Raw genomic sequence first — 16,262 nt, 5'->3', positions numbered from 1 at the left:
ATGCATTTTTACACTCCGGAATGCGTTTTGCTAACACTTTTTTTTGTTTGATTTGTTTGCAATTGAATTCGTAAATTCTTTCATTCATTCACTAGTTCAATCAAAAATTTAATCAACAACTCTGCGCAGCGGCGATATGGTACCCAATGAGGAGCATTCGAAGTGCGATTATTGCTAATTGAAAAAACACAAATGATTACTAAGCCAACGGCAATCCTACGTCAACCTTGCGGTTATATTATAGGTATAACCCATCCATAGTTTTTTGTTAAATAGTTTTTTTCTCACTTGTTTGAATAGTAATTACAAGTATTTGATTACTTATTCAACTCATAGAGTATCGGCTAGAAGTGAATTAATATGTTTAGCGTCTATAAATATTGTTTTGATGTGTTGAAAATATGTTTTTTTACCATAGTGAAAAATGGAAACGAAAATGCTATTGATAGAAATGTTAAAATTTCATGCAATTTAATAAGAGATTCGTTGAGATCCATTGACAAAACGAACCTTCAGATGATTATCGAACAAATCAGATTATAAAGGTTTAAAATTAAATTGCAGAATGCCTCTGAAAATTTGGGTTTGTTTTCAGTAATACGTTTGATCAATTTCACCCTCGGTGATCAATTTACCCCCGGATGACGGTACTTATATTTATAGATTTTAGTGATTTCACAAAATTTGATTGTTCAATCGACAAAGTATTATCGTCATTTCGAAAAAAATCAATGAATAGAATACGGCGGAGCTAATATTGCAATATTTGATCTATCCACATTGTTCTTAGAACGGATGCTGCATTTGCATTTCGAGCGACCGATTTACGCTCGTCTGATTAGCAATGATGCTTAAATATTGTAACTCGTTGGTACAAATTCGGTCGCGTGAACACGATAGGAAAATGTGTATTCTTCCAATGTTTCTTATTTTAAATCATTTATAGGTTAGGAATCCGTAATTATAACGTACCGAAAATTGTAGAGAATTTTCGATTGGTTGGAATGCAAATCATCGAAATGCGTTCGGATCTAAAATGATTATCAACGTTAAAACTATTTCATGAATAAATTTGACCTGTTTTCTGATTTGGTATCATTCCAGTAAGTCTTCCAGGATTGCATTACCGTGCCAAAATTTCAATGACTGGTAATTTACCGGTGAAAAAAAATACTTTGAAATAGTTTTCAAGAAAACATTTTTCAAGGTTTTGCTACTTAGTAGCTATTTTCCTACTACTTAGGGACACAAATAATGTTAATTTTATCTTTTTCTGATCTTAATCGGATCTCATGAACGAAATTTCCAGAAGAGAAACACGCATGTTCATAGTGATATTGGGCGTACAGTACGAAAAGCATCGAATACCATTGTCATGTATTTGCCTCTGATGCCCTCTGTTAATACCTTTGATTGCTGCAACTATCGTTCAAGTGTTCTCTTGATGCTCAACTATTCTGCAGGTTCTGCATCGTCCACTGCATTTTTTCCCTCTTGTGGTCCAGCTACTGAAGTCTGAAGTCACGAACGATTTCAAATGCCTGCTTGATCAATGTATTCCGTATATATATATATATATATATATATATATATATATATATATATATATATATATATATATATATAAATGTTCTGTTTGTTTGTGTACGCGTCAAAAACTCGAAAAGTAAGGAACCGATTGGGCTCAAAGTTGTACACAATATACAATCCACTTCAAGGAGTGTTGTTACGGCATAAAAAATTGGAAAACCGGAAGAAAATATATAGTGTCTATATATATATAGTGTGCGTTAAAAACTCGAAAAGTACGGATCCGATTGAGCTCAAACTATGATACAATATACAAAACAACCAAACACATCTAGGATTGTTGTTACAACATAAAAAAATTTTAAATTCCACTCAACCATGCCACCACAATGTGTCACAGCAAAGCGTGGCAGGGTACAGCTAGTTAATTAAATCAATTTATTGAAAATTATTACTCGAAAATCAACAACTGGTGTTTGTTCAGAACTGAGCTATCAAACATCCCATGAAATCCGTCCGTGCTACACTGAAAAACAAATCTACAAAAAGTTTTTCTGATTTCGAGAAAATCGGAAGAAAAGATCGATTTTCGCGATTTTTTCGAGTACAAAGAATCGATCCAAAAAATCAAAATGGAAAAGAACGATCTTCTTTAAATCGATCCAAGATCGCCCAATCCTAGTCACGACCACGAGCAGAATGATTGTTCATATACTCGAACAAATCTGCCTACACAAAACGTTTATCCTTTCCTTCAGGGCTCCAAGCAGCTGCTTCGAAATTTTTGATGGTTGCTCTGATAGGTGTTCTAACATAAATTGCAATCCGACGTCAGGTTCATAAAGGGTGCAGTTCTTCCGCCATAGCAGTTCGACAGCGATGAGAACTGGTAGGAGAGTATCAACCAATTACTTTATCGCTGTCTGTTCTTCATCGCTGAAGCTTATCCTGTGTCTCGTCTTCAGATCGAACAGCTCTGAAGCTGAAGCTCGGAGGCCCTAGAATCGGCGCAACACTACCAGTTGTGTTTTTTTGATCTTATTTTGATTCTCGAGTAATATTTCGAAGCGGCATAAAGGCAAATATTATTGTAAAAATTAAATTACCGAAATTACCGGTTATTGATTGTAAAATAACCGGTAATTCGGTAATGAAAAATGACCCGGTATTACCGGTAAAACCGGTTAACAATCCCTAAAGACGTAGTCTTACGTTAAAAAATAGGTAATTCATATTTTCATATCCATATTTTCATTTTTATTCACATATTTAATAGATATTTAATCTACTGGTTGCGAACTCTCCTTGTCAGCGAGCGAGTTTTACCATCACTTTCCTTACCTTTTTATCGAATAAGTGGTAATTTTTCTCGCTTTTACTTCAGAAATATTGATGTTGAAAAACACTAATCAAGTCGGGAAAGACGGACATTCCACCGATGGGAAAGACGAACATGTTGTTTTGAAAATAATTTGATTGCCCCCTCCATTTTTTCCAACAGTTGAACACTAACTACATTTGAAAGAGCAACCGGAAGTCATGGACGAACCAGCGGACGGATGAAACTGTTAAAGGAGAGTCTCCCGTGAACACAGCTGCGTTGAATTCCAACATTCCAAGAACAACACTCATAATTCTAATCAAAACAGAATTACTCAAAAAAAACAAAATTCTAATTTTTCATCATAGCTAGGACCACTTCCGACAGTTCTCAGTTAGCAGCAGAAACAAGAAAATTCAAATGGAAGTGAAAGAATCGTTGTAAGTATTGATATCTCCTCGATCTAGAGAGGAGATTCGATGGGAAGCCCATGACGGAAGTGAGAAAATTGGCTTTCGAACTGACGGCTTTGCGGTTTTCAAAACGTAATCCGAATCTGTCATTCCGGATGCCGGAAGCTATTTTAGACATGAAAAATAAGAAAAATTACAAGACTCTTCTAGGTGATTTTCATCAAGCATTTTTGTTCAATAATTTGTAAGGCCTATTTGAAGACCTCAAAAACTTGTTAAGTACATCAACTTGAATTTCAAATTATAATTTTTCAGTTAGTGTTCATCTTTCCCTTCAAGTGTCCGTCTTTTCCGACTTTTTCTTATTTTTTCAAAGATGCCTGACACATAAATTTAGCGAAATTTTTTGCCCCCGAAACAATTTTTATTATTAACAGAGACTTAGGCTATCGATTCGATTTTGGTGTGAAATTCAAGAAAAAAATCAACTTTTACTTAAGATACCCGGCTTCACCACCTGTCCCCTATACGGTAAACTTACATATAACTGAGGAAAAAAAAGAAATTGCTAACCAAAAATAATAATTGGATGTAGTATCTAAGATTTGTTTGGGAAATTGTAATAATTATACTCCGGGCTAGAAGAGAAGAAAAATTATGAAACGTAAGTTGAAATGAATATCTATAAAGCTCAATTGTAACATTGAAATGAAAATTACTGTAGGAAATTTTAAAGTCAATATAAACTTCGTTGAAAGTTTCGGAACCAAGTCCTTTTCTTCGTGGCATAGCCAACACTACTAATATTGTTTCAATAGACAACTAACTAATATGTAAATATGTGATGTGTAACAATGTGCAATGTGTCGAACTCCATTATTCTGAAGTTTTCATGATTGTTACACATATAAAATGATAATGGGCCAGACGAGCCCGACGGGCCAACCAGAAGGGCCCGGTGGGTCGCAGGTTGTGTATGGCTGATCTAGGGCATTGATGAGACTAAAATAAAATCGAAGCTCTGATAGCAAAATCAAATGCATTCCCCCGGTAGTGCGCGCCGCCCGATGAGCCAGACTTGTGCGACCCATTGATGGCAAGAACCAGAGTGAATGTGTTATATAATTGCGATGTAAAAACTGGGGTTCGGTTCCGGACCACCCCGACTTTTTCCAAATAACGTCATTCCCTGAACTGCAGGTAATAGGTAGATTCAATTTATATAGCTTATTTTGATGAACATACCATAAGCAATTCAAATTGTCTTGTTATATAATGTTTCGCAATTTAAATGAGCATTGAACTCATAACAATCAAAATCAAAATATTTCTTCTCTGTTTTTAAAGCAATGAAAACGCAAAATGGTGCGCAAATGAAGAGAGCAAGAAAAAAGTCATCATATTCTCAAATTTTCAGCGTTGTGATACCTTTAATTTGACACTACCGAATTTCGGTAGAAACACCGTTCCTGAGATACAAATGCGATTAGATTCAGGAACTCGGTTCGGTTTGGAACCACTTACCCCTATAGGATGGATCTTTGTGAGGGGAAGGGGAGATTTCTGAGGAAAAAGAGAACTATTCAGTAAAATAACTAACATTAAAAAAACATATATATCTTGCTACAATACGGTGAATTCACATTTAATACACTTAATTGTCACGTCACAACGCTTTGTGGAAACTGTTTTTTTGCAAGGTGCTTGCCAATTTTTTGAAAAACTGAATATACAGGAATCCACGTTTAACAACAACAACAAGAAACAAGCGAATTCAACTATAAAATATTATCCGACTGATGATTCTTGTAGGAATTTTCAATTTTACTTTAAGGGAGTAGTACACTATGAATTTCATAACAACTATGTGATTTTCGTGATTTTTTTTCAACAAGAAAATAAATTACTATGATCAATCTGATATTACAGTTTCATTAGGTATAAATTACTTAACCAACAAAAAAATGGCGTCAATTGCACTGTCCCCTAAATTGCACCCTTGCAGCCAAAATCATGCAAACTGGTGGGAGTTCTACAAGTTTTTTTAGTGGACATATGTTTTACGTAATCTTGGATATATTTACTGTCATCGTACGTAGGATTTCAAAATATTGATTTTTGACGAAATGGTGAAATTTTTTGTAAAAACATTTACCAAAATTTTATTTTTCAAAATATCCAAAAACGGTACGTACGATGACGGGAAATTTAGTGGAGAATCTGGGAAAAACTATTTCATCAAAATCGGATGGAACGTTCCGGAGGTAAAACTTCCACCAGTTTGCACAACTTAGTTTCAAGAAAAACGCGTTTTAAGTTTTGGATTCGCGCTCCTTACGCAAAGACTTAGGTCCACTAATTGGCTTGTAACTTTGAAACGGAGCATCGGACAAACCTGGGACAAAAGGAAAGCAGAGATCCCAGACAACATTTAGAGCCGGAAATATGTTTTTTAATTTTTTTCAAGTTTCCATAGTGTTTCCATAGTCTACCCCCTAATATCGCTAATATCGATTACACTATGAAAATCGTGTGACTTATACATGATAACAAAAAAACAGTTCTTCGTGAGTCAAAACATTATCACGTCAAAAATTGGGTTAGTCCACAATATCTTTAAGCCAAGATAAATATCTAAGAATCCCAAACCCAAGATAAACATTTGTTAGAAAAATATTACAAAACTTCAGAGTTTAAGCTATAAATTGATGTACATCCCATTTTTATGCGTTCATCCCATGTACAAAAAATGTGTTTTATTTGTAATGAAGTTTTAAAGCCAATTGATTAATGCTTGCACTGTTATTCGATACATTTCATGGATAATTATATAACATTGTATTTTGGTCTGAGCTTCATCCCGTAAGTGCAGTTGTAATTTTCGGCCAACTCAACGATCTAATTAATGTTAATTGCTATTGCGCTTATCACGCCGGCCCACAATATTACCAATCAACATTGTAAATAGATTAACAGACGCATCCAATCGACGAAAATTGGGGCGCCGACCCACGCTGCTCCGTATCGTGATTCTTGTGGGTTCTCTACGCTCCGTTCCGACGTTGCGACGAGGCAATGTAATAATTTTTAAAAATTAATTGAAGTGATTATACGACGGTCTGGAATGTTGTGCTGTGACAATATGCGACAGCTGGGCTATCCTTGGCACATATTTAGTCCGTAACGTAAATGATGATAAGCCTCTAACTGCTCGTAACTGTTCGCCACAATGAAACTAGATTTGAAGAACCTTGGCGGAATTATTTATGGCGTTGGCCTCTGGCCGAACTTCAACCCGTGCGATTGATGTGCAAGCGCGCAAAGAATCGAATTTCGATAGATCCGCTATGCAAATCGGTGATTTGAACGCGAATTGTCTGTGCGATGGTGAATGCCACGCATGACGCGGTCTTCTACGCGATGAGTCATATTGGCGCAGTAAAGCGCTTCGCGCGGTGACATCATTTCTCGCCATTATATTTGCTTGCAGTGAGCACACGCGTATTGTAATTAGTTTGGGTGCGACTATATCAAACAAAAAGTTTATGAACAACACCAATGCCAACCCAATTAATCCAACCACAAGAGTTAAGAACAAACCCTGGACTTTTACACTTGAGCTTGTGTCACTTTCATCTGTTTCAGCACAGCATCAAAAAAGGTCGAATGCCGTACCGCGTAGTCCGGAAATGCTAGATGCCGGTTACCGAAAAAAAGTGAACTCTCTTGAACTTAGGTTGCTCTTTACGCTTGGCAGCTCGCTTTTGGCCGGTGTTTAATGTTTTGCTCACTCGCTACACTCACAGAATGCTAAACTTTTGCTCCAATGATAATATTTGACCCGCATTTTCTGCTGGAGCGCCCTCGCGGATGATACCGTGATGTGGACGATGCTTGCATTTTAACGCTCGCCCAAAAACACATTCTACACACAAGAGCTGAGCGCCCCTACGGACTACGGTTGAAGAGTGTTTTGAAACATTTACGTTTGCAGGCTTTCGGGCATTTCTACTTACAACGTGAATGCGGTCGTTATCTTCGAAATTACCCGCAACAAATACCGACGGATAAAAAACGCAATGATTAGTCGCTGGGGCCGGGCGAGATGATGGAATGAAACTCGCAATTAGTCGAAACTAACTGAAACATGCGTCATTACAACAAGCACAAAACTAAACGAATTAGCAAATTCCGGGCCGATGGAAACGTAACCACGAGAGAGCGCACGGAAATAGATGCTGACTGGCCACAGACCATCAGAGCATCAAACAAAGCGCAATCATCTGCAGTCTGTATACGTGTGTGTGTATGTAAGTCTGTGTCTGGGTACATTCCATTTGAAGTAAAAATAGCAGCGTGTTTTCATCCAGCAACAAGAGCGCGATATGAGATGATGATGCTCTTCGCTTTCAGGGTGGTGCTAGGTACTTTACAGTTCAGTTGTTTTCAACTGGAAAAATTGTGCTAATGGTTCCGCTACTCATTTACTCCCCGGTAGGGGTTTGTGGAAATAAGAAAAACTCTGAGGTCAAAATCATTCCGATGTATTTTTAACGAAATTTTGATTTTTTTTTATTATCTGTATTATATTGACTTTCAACTCATTTGGCTGGTTCGTCACTTTAACTTCCATTTTTGGAAGAATGTCGGGAGTGAGAATTGAACTCATGACCCTTAGCGTGAGAGGCATGGATGTTACCACTACGCCAGATCGCCTCAACATTTTTGATTTTTTTTTCGAATACCCTGCACCGTATTTTGGACACTTCGTTTCACCATTCATTTCCGCTGCGTCTTGAATGGAGCAGCATGTCACTCTTCTTAAGCATTTGTTTGACAATTACCTAATATTTCACGATTGAGCAGAATTAGGGACAATTGAGCTTGAATCCTTGGTACATCTAAAAACACAACCGCATTGTTAACGTAGGACTCCGAAATTATTGCCGGCGAGAACAATCATTATAAAAAGAAACTTAAGGACACTGAACACAGAACTTTCTGAATCCAAGCTGTTCTTCCAGTAGCTCTTAGCAACATTACTTCTGCAACGCTCCCAAAAACTCCATTTCCTAAAGAACTGCTTTACAAATTGTATTATGCAGAACGGAATAGAAAATCCGAACCGAATCGGTTCGGTGGTGATGGTGGCGACGACAGCGACCAATGCGGAAAAAATTTTAACCTCTCATCTCTGAAAAATTGTTTCTTCACATCCGACTCGAAGGCTGCTGTACTTTGATGCCACTTTTAATACAAGAATAATGCTCGAATTCGCAAAAATTGAATGATTGATCGGAAAAAAATCTCCAATAAATGCCATTTACGATTCAGCAGTTGCCCGGCTAGGGACCAGACGACAGCGGCAGTAAAGCTTTCCAAATGCTCATTGTAAACGTCGCGAGTTTAGTTAACTTCTCCGAATTACCCTTGTTCAAGGCGAATGAACTGAGATAGTTGAAAGCCCCAATAATTCAAAACATTATCACCATCATCAATAAGCCCGGGAACACTCTTGAATTCACACAAGTTCTCTTACGACAAAAACATTTGAGCCTTCATAAAAATAAACTGTTCTGTAGACAATTTGGTGTCACGCGAGATTCGTGCCATGTCTGAAAATGAAAGCTGCGTAGTTTTCATTGTCATTTAATTTTAATGCACTTCGACTAGTCTATTCAAACAATAGTGACTAATTTTTCTACCGATTTCACATATTATTGAATATTAAAGCTCCCACTCCCACTGGGTAGGTGCTAATTGACCGCCTAGATCAACTTTTAACACCAAAAAAAATGTTTTGTGTTTTTTTGAAAATTGAAAACTAACTTGAAAACTAACACTATGAAAATAACCATTAAGATCTTCACATCAGAGATAACAGCATTAACAATCAATGAAATGGAATTTTTCATGTGTATGTTGTATGCATTATCGCCAAATTTACAGAGCACCAACATGCACTACAGTAGTTTATTTATACTCACAAACATAACATTTATTTACAATTTCATTACAATAAAAACACATAGATTTTCCGACCTATCTCATGGTCGCCTAGTAAATCTCTGAACCCTTTCTATTTTGTCTCCCTTTGCGATTCTTATGCTTTCTTGTTTTGTTCATTCCTCTCCTATCTTTTTCTTGTTATTTTGTTTCGTATTACGTGTCATTTTCATTAGTACTCAATTGAAATTTCTATGCCAGATTACATGCCTTGGTTGTACTCTGAGAAGCAATTCTAGTATATATCCGTATATTCCCTCATCCTCCTGATGAATATATGTCACCCTACTATACTCGAGTTGTTCGTAAGTAACTGGTTTCTTATCCTGTTAACCGTAGGATTAATAAAAATGTAAACATATATTATGGATAGGAATATGATATAGTATTTAGCTCCTTAACATGTTCGTCAACCCGTCACCCAGATATGGGTGAAACTTTTCTCGTTGAAACTTAATAGAACTTATAAAAAGAATATGATGAAATAAAATAAATGTAAACATGAGATATACAGAATAATCATAAAATCAAAACCAAAAAAATATAAATATTTTTGATTAGTTTATATTTCGGATGGTTTGTCCTACTGTTTCTTACGAAACCCACATTATATGACATAGGCATGGGTTTTTGTTGTCAGTTTCAATTGCGTTCGTGTTCAATTTAAGAAACAAATATTGCTAGATCATGAAAAAGTTGAGCTTGAGCTTGAGCTTGGGTAGACTGTACACTTCGTAGTTGCTCTTGGTGATTGACCTGAACCAACCAAATTGCACACAGAACACTCAGAATGACGCTTGGGACTAGCAAATCATTCTCGTTGTGCAATTTTCGGTGATTCAAGCTTTAAATGGTCAATAACGACGCCGGCCACGTCCAGTCACCAGGGGAAGAGAAGGAATGTTAGTATGATATTCGCCGCCCGAAGGCCAGAAGGGTCGCCTCTATAGCGTGGTTCCCTAGCGTTTATCAAGGAAGGGATAGTTGTTAGTGGGAGAAGATAAGAATCAGGATTCACTGAGGTAAGTGATGTGATTATGTTAAATATAGTACTCTATTGCAATATCTGATCGTGACGCAGGAGATAGTTATTCAGCTGCCTAACAAGGTAACCGAAAGAGCTCCTCTAGAACAAATCGCTTCGTTCATATATACTATGACTTTTCACGTACTATTTTAGTGTCAAATTGTGACGCCGGTGGTTATCAATTGGCTACCTTAGTGGGTAACGGGATAGACTCCTCTATAAGGGTTCGCATTATGTGATATTCCACGCGTAGTACTCTATTAAGTACTCAAATCACAACTCCGAAGATTATTAGGGAGCTACCTAAGAAGGTAACGGAAAGAACTCCTCTATGACGTTTCGAATCGAGGACTGATGCTTCGACTAACGCTAATACTGTATTGTATTCTTAAATCGCGACGCCGAAGATTACTAGGGAGCTACCTAAGAAAGTAACAGAATAAACTCCTGTATAATGAATCAAATCAGCGATATATTCTATGATTTTTAATACCTAGTACTTTATTGTATTCCTAAATCGCGAAACCGGAAGTTGTGGGCTACTTGAAAAGGTAACAGACATAAGTTCTCTATAATAGCTGGAATCGAAATGTCCTGTGTCTTTTCGCGCATAGTACCATATTAAATATACAGAGTGCGGAGCTGAAAGTTATGAACGAACTATCTAAGAGCTTTCAATAGCATAGAAACACACAGATTCATATAAACCACGCTTAACCCTTCAACAGGACCCATCCGTTTCGATCGACCTTATTCATCGACATTCTTTACAACTCAGCGATAATAGCGTTTCCTCATCTGTTCGAAAACCAGGAGTGTAGAAGGGAATCTCGTTAATCAAACTATGGGGTAAAACTGTTGCAAAATTTGTTTGCAAGGCCGTGGTAATCGAAAGAGAAAGTCAACAGCGAGAATCGATCAAAACAGACAGGTCCCATTGAAAAGTTAGGCATGAAATACTAACTACACACAAATAGAGTACATTATCTTACAAAGCAACCAAATTGAACGGTTTTAATGGCATTTAATTGAGACACTGAATCTAAAATCTAAGTTTCATGAGCCTTTGGAAGAAATGCACAAATACTTCAAAATATTTATTTTAATAAATACAACTGATAACTAAGACATAGATGGAACACTAATCAAGTTAGCTATAAACATATAATAGAACTAACCGGCAATAAACATCGGAATCCATCGCTAGTAGATTTATTATTAGACACAAAGATCTGCAGAAAAGCACGAATTCAGATTCACATAACTAGCCATTATACGACACAAAGTCTCTATGATATCAAAAACAAACCGAAACATCTAAACCAACACAGGCACTCACATGCACACAAATATTGAGCAAAATAAAATAGTGAAACAGAAGAAAAATGCTACAACATGTCATTGAGAGAGAGAAATTCATTCATTTCTTAGATTTATAGTTCAGCTGCTGGCGACGTTCTAATGTGGTGATAGCATCACTGCGCATTTCAAATACTGATGCAGATGCGCTTCTTGCAGTTGAATATTTTTCTGGCGCTGGCGCTGTGTTGCTTCAATGTAGCGTAGTGTCTCACTTATACATACACACTTTTTTCCACATTTGATGCTGCTGTGGTGAAAACTTCATTGCGCAAATCAAATACGGGTACAATTGCACTCAGCTGGCACGAGCTAGCATATTCAAGCCTCACAATAAAAATGCACACTAACCCAGGCAAGAGAGATACACAAATGCTTCATCGATCACCAGATGATTCTCCGAATCAATTTTATCAATGCTAATCGCGAAAACAAATTACAGCACTAGAACTAGATATCACTATTTTAATCTTTCATAGCACGGGTTTTTATCCTCATTCCATAACACACACGTGCAATGGAAAAACGTGTCGCGACAAGAAATCGAGCGGATGACGAACACGAACATATTTATATCGGCTAAACAAAATGGAGCAAAATTTTATTATTGATTCATTCTCTTAATGTCGGGAAACACCTATCTCACACGAAAAAAATGAATTCATCCAGAATCTCTTAGGAGGTGATAGACGATCATATTTGATGAAAAAATCCTTCTACGCATATGTTCGAATTTCAACAATGATTGAGTTATAGAACTTTTTTTTTTTGTTTCGGTCTCTGTTGTCTCAAACAGGCTCTACATTAAAAGGTACGCTACGTAAGACGATTCTGTTGCTTCCATTTGAAAGATGAGAAAATTTAGTACAGGATTTAGTGGTGGGACATCTAAATTAGTGGATTTATTTAACATTTTGGAAGAGAAATAGTTAAAAATTAATAATTTTCATGGGTTATTATTAATTCTTTCTCAAAAATTCATATTAAACATTATTGTTTCTATCAATCAAACTAAAGCCGTCAAACCACTCTACAATTTGTTCTTTGACACCCATATCTTCAAAAAATCTTCAAAAATCGCTATTTTTTACACCACTGTTATTATAATAGCCACTTCAATTTAACCTAGAGGTTAAAAGGTTACACTTTTTTTCTTAAAATTTGTCTAATTTGACATTTTAAAACAATTCTTTTTTCAAACTGTATATAATCGGGTCGGTATATAATCGAGTCCGACCTGTATTGGTGATTCTCGTGATGGATATCTTACGAAGGAGAATTTTAGTATATAATTTTTATATAAAAACATCACATTAAAATATATTGTTCAGTAAATACATAGCTGAATTTCACAAAAAAATGAACAGACATTATTTATCTTTCATAACATTATATATTAGTATCACTACTCTTTCAATAGAAATTAATTCTCACCAGTACGTCATGTCAAAATTTAACACGACCGCAAAGGGTTAACTGAACATGTGAAATGAACGGAACTGTACTGCCAAAAAGTAGTTGTGGACAGAAGGCAATGTTCTATGTTAAGTGGAACCAGAAGACTGGTTTATCATGAGCTGCTGCAAATAGGACAAGACCAGCGCGTCTAATGTTGAATTAACAATGATACATCACGTGCTTCATATCTGTGTAAAGCACGCATGGCACAATCTTTGTGAGCTACTGCTACATAAAAATAATCAATCACCCTCAATGTCATGACAAAAATAAAATCTGTTCAGTGCACAATCGAAATTTCGAAGTTGTTGTAAAAAAATTATTCTAGCCTCATTTTGAAAGGATTTTTGTGTGGCTAGCCCCAAACTGCTGGTCTTTCGAAGTGATTCACGAATCTAACATATTTTTGTATCTCGTAAAAATTGCAATATTCCTCAGTCAGGCTAATCTAAATGAAAAGGTAGTACAAATAGGCAATATCTGCAAAATATTGCGAGCGGGGTAGGCTTTTTCATTGAAGTGTTTCCAGACAAGTTTTAAAGACATGATCACCATGTTGTCGAGCGTTGTCGTGGAAAAAATGACGTAAGTAATGCCTATATTGAGACGGCATAAGATCCACTGGAAACGTTAGTGCAATCCCAGAAAAAAGGAATTCCAAATCCGTCCAAAAGTATTGCATTAAAATCTTCGAATGTTCCATCAGATTTATCGGCCGCCCTAATGAATCAATGACTATGACATTTTTTTTTTTATCTGTATTAGAGTGATTTTCAACTCATTTATTTGATTCGTCACTTGTATTTCCATTTTTGGAAGAATGTCGGGAGTGAGAATTGAACTCGTGACCTTCAGCGTGAGAGGCATGGATGTTACCACTACGCCAGATCGCCTCCAACTATGACATGACTAATGACACTATTGACAAAAACTCATCAAAGTTGAATGCAATTACTTGTTATGATTGTAGTAATTAGTCATTAAAGATTATAGAAAACAGTTTGTTATTGCTAGACATTGACGGAGGTTTCAAAATATTTTTTTTTAAATATTCTCGTATGCGAATCAATCTTGCGCTAAATATATTCATAACATTCTCCTATCGATTGCCAATAATGATAGCGCGCGATCGTATACATATTTATATGATTGTCACTATTTGCTTAACAAAACTGTAGATTATTTCGAATTACTGGTCGGTAGGGGGAAAATTCACGCCTGTTTAGAATATTTCTTCTAGCGCTATAACTTTCCACAATTGTCGTTAGTTTTGGAACTTCTCAGAGCATCGAATTTGTTTATTTTTATTTAAAGTAAATTGTTTTTCTTTGAGTGGTTGGCTTTTGAACTTCTTCTTCTTCTTCTCCTTGAATGGCACTAACGTTCATAGAGGAACTTCGTCGTCTCAACATAGTATTACTTGTATCATTTTTATTAGTAATTAGTTGAGATTTCTATGCCGAACAACACGCCTTGAATGTATTCTGAGTCAGGGTGTCGACTACCTTGAAAAACCTTGAAAATCAGGGAACATCAGGGAATTTCGTCATCAATCTGGAAGAAAAACTAAATTCCGCTAATTAGAGTTTTGATTATTGCAGTAATTAGACAATTTTGATGACACCAAAAGCTGAGAAGGTCTAAATATGACGTGATAAAAAGCTCTTTATGATGATGTTTGACTTTGTCCCGTATCCTAAATCTGAGTTCGATGAAACGTTGAAACGCAATACTTTGTCGTTGGTTTCGACGAACCTTTGAACAAAACTACAAAGAGGCTGCAGATGGATCTGAATGATAGATTTTGTAATGAAGAAGGGATGGAGGTGGCGAATCGTTACATGACGAAACGTTTCCAAGCATCAGAGATCAACTTGGAGCTTCTGAAGAAGGTTTGGGAATTATATTAGGTTGGGGAAAAAGTAATCCATTATTTGTGAGTGAAATTCAAAACTATTTTTAATATGCTTCGGATTGTCCGATTTGGGTCAAGTATTGTTGCCCAATGTGTTGCCATTCTAATGGTAGCTCTATGATGTCTCTATAAAGAAGTATTGGTTCTTATTGGTGAAAAACTCTAGCAATAGATTTCTATAATCATCTCTTGATACCAATTTTTTATCACTCTGGAAATTTTGCAATTAGAGACACCCCGTAACTCACAACTGAATGGAATAAACAAAAAAAAAAGCAAAATATTGTCACTATTACAACGAGTCTAAAGCTGAAATGGTATGATCGATATTACGAGATATTGATCACTAAAGTCAGGTCCCGAGAAAATAATGGATAACTTTTTCCCCAACCTAATATATTTGAACAAACTTCTTCTTGTGTCGATGGACTATACCAACATGAATTAACCATTTTACGCGAGTCCAGTGGAGAAGTCGAGATAAAAAAATTCTTCAATTTGGGTAGCTTCGGATTGAATATTTTACACGGTTCATCAATGAATTGATGGATTAAAAAAAAAACTCGCCAAAATTTCACGACAGACAAATCTTAAAATTTCGTCTGGGATGCGAAGCCCTATTTTAAAGCTTATGAAGCATTGATATATACTTGATCTTGCCGTCATTGAATTCCGAATAAAACATGACTGGAAAACGATTTCGAAAAACTTTTGAAACTATTGATCTTTTTGATATATGACGGATTTTGAACGTTTCAGTAGAGCTCCAGCTGACTTAATACTGAAACAATATTGATAGCAACAAGATCAACAATTTTGTTCACTATTATCCGAAAAATTAACGACTGGAGCATTTTTAGAACTGATAGGTTTACGGAACTTTTTTTTTATTAAAAATGGTCTTCTGCCACTCGTGTGAAAACCCCAACGTTAAAAAGGTTTTTCCATTAAAACCAAATGTTTTTAGAAAACATCCGTGAGGAAACGGTTGTGCTATGCGACAAGTTTATGATGTTATGCTTCACTTTGGAAGATAAGCACCAATAAAAATGTTGTGCTAGTCAATTTAACAAGCTCGAAATTCTCATTCTCTTTATCAAGAAGACAAGGAAAGTCGGAAGAAAGAAGCTTATGCGTTAAATGAACTAATTAATGAGAAAATTAAAGAAACGGCCACGGGAAGCAGAATCGAAATTTCTGGAGGTGAAACGAAGATAACTTTGGAAAACAAAC

General features: G+C 36.2%; 2 protein-coding genes across 9 annotated transcripts in view; one reads left to right on the top strand and one right to left on the bottom strand.

Annotated features, from left to right (window-relative positions):
• LOC129775868 (juvenile hormone esterase-like) overlaps window positions 1-7,434 on the bottom strand; it is a 28,514-nt gene extending 21,080 nt beyond the window's left edge. Inside the window, exon 1 of the mRNA XM_055781042.1 lies at window positions 7,281-7,434. The gene's annotated coding sequence lies outside the window, so the exon portion shown is untranslated. The remainder of the gene's footprint in view (window positions 1-7,280) is intronic.
• The window catches only part of LOC129775866 (uncharacterized), a 407,327-nt gene that overhangs the window by 244,183 nt on the left and 146,882 nt on the right, over window positions 1-16,262 (top strand). The window lies entirely within an intron of this gene.

Source organism: Toxorhynchites rutilus, chromosome 3, assembly GCF_029784135.1.
Source record: "Toxorhynchites rutilus septentrionalis strain SRP chromosome 3, ASM2978413v1, whole genome shotgun sequence".
Lineage (NCBI taxonomy): Eukaryota > Metazoa > Arthropoda > Insecta > Diptera > Culicidae > Toxorhynchites > Toxorhynchites rutilus.
The sequence above is the reverse complement of the archived record's forward strand: the minus strand, read 5'-3'. Positions and strand labels throughout refer to the sequence as shown.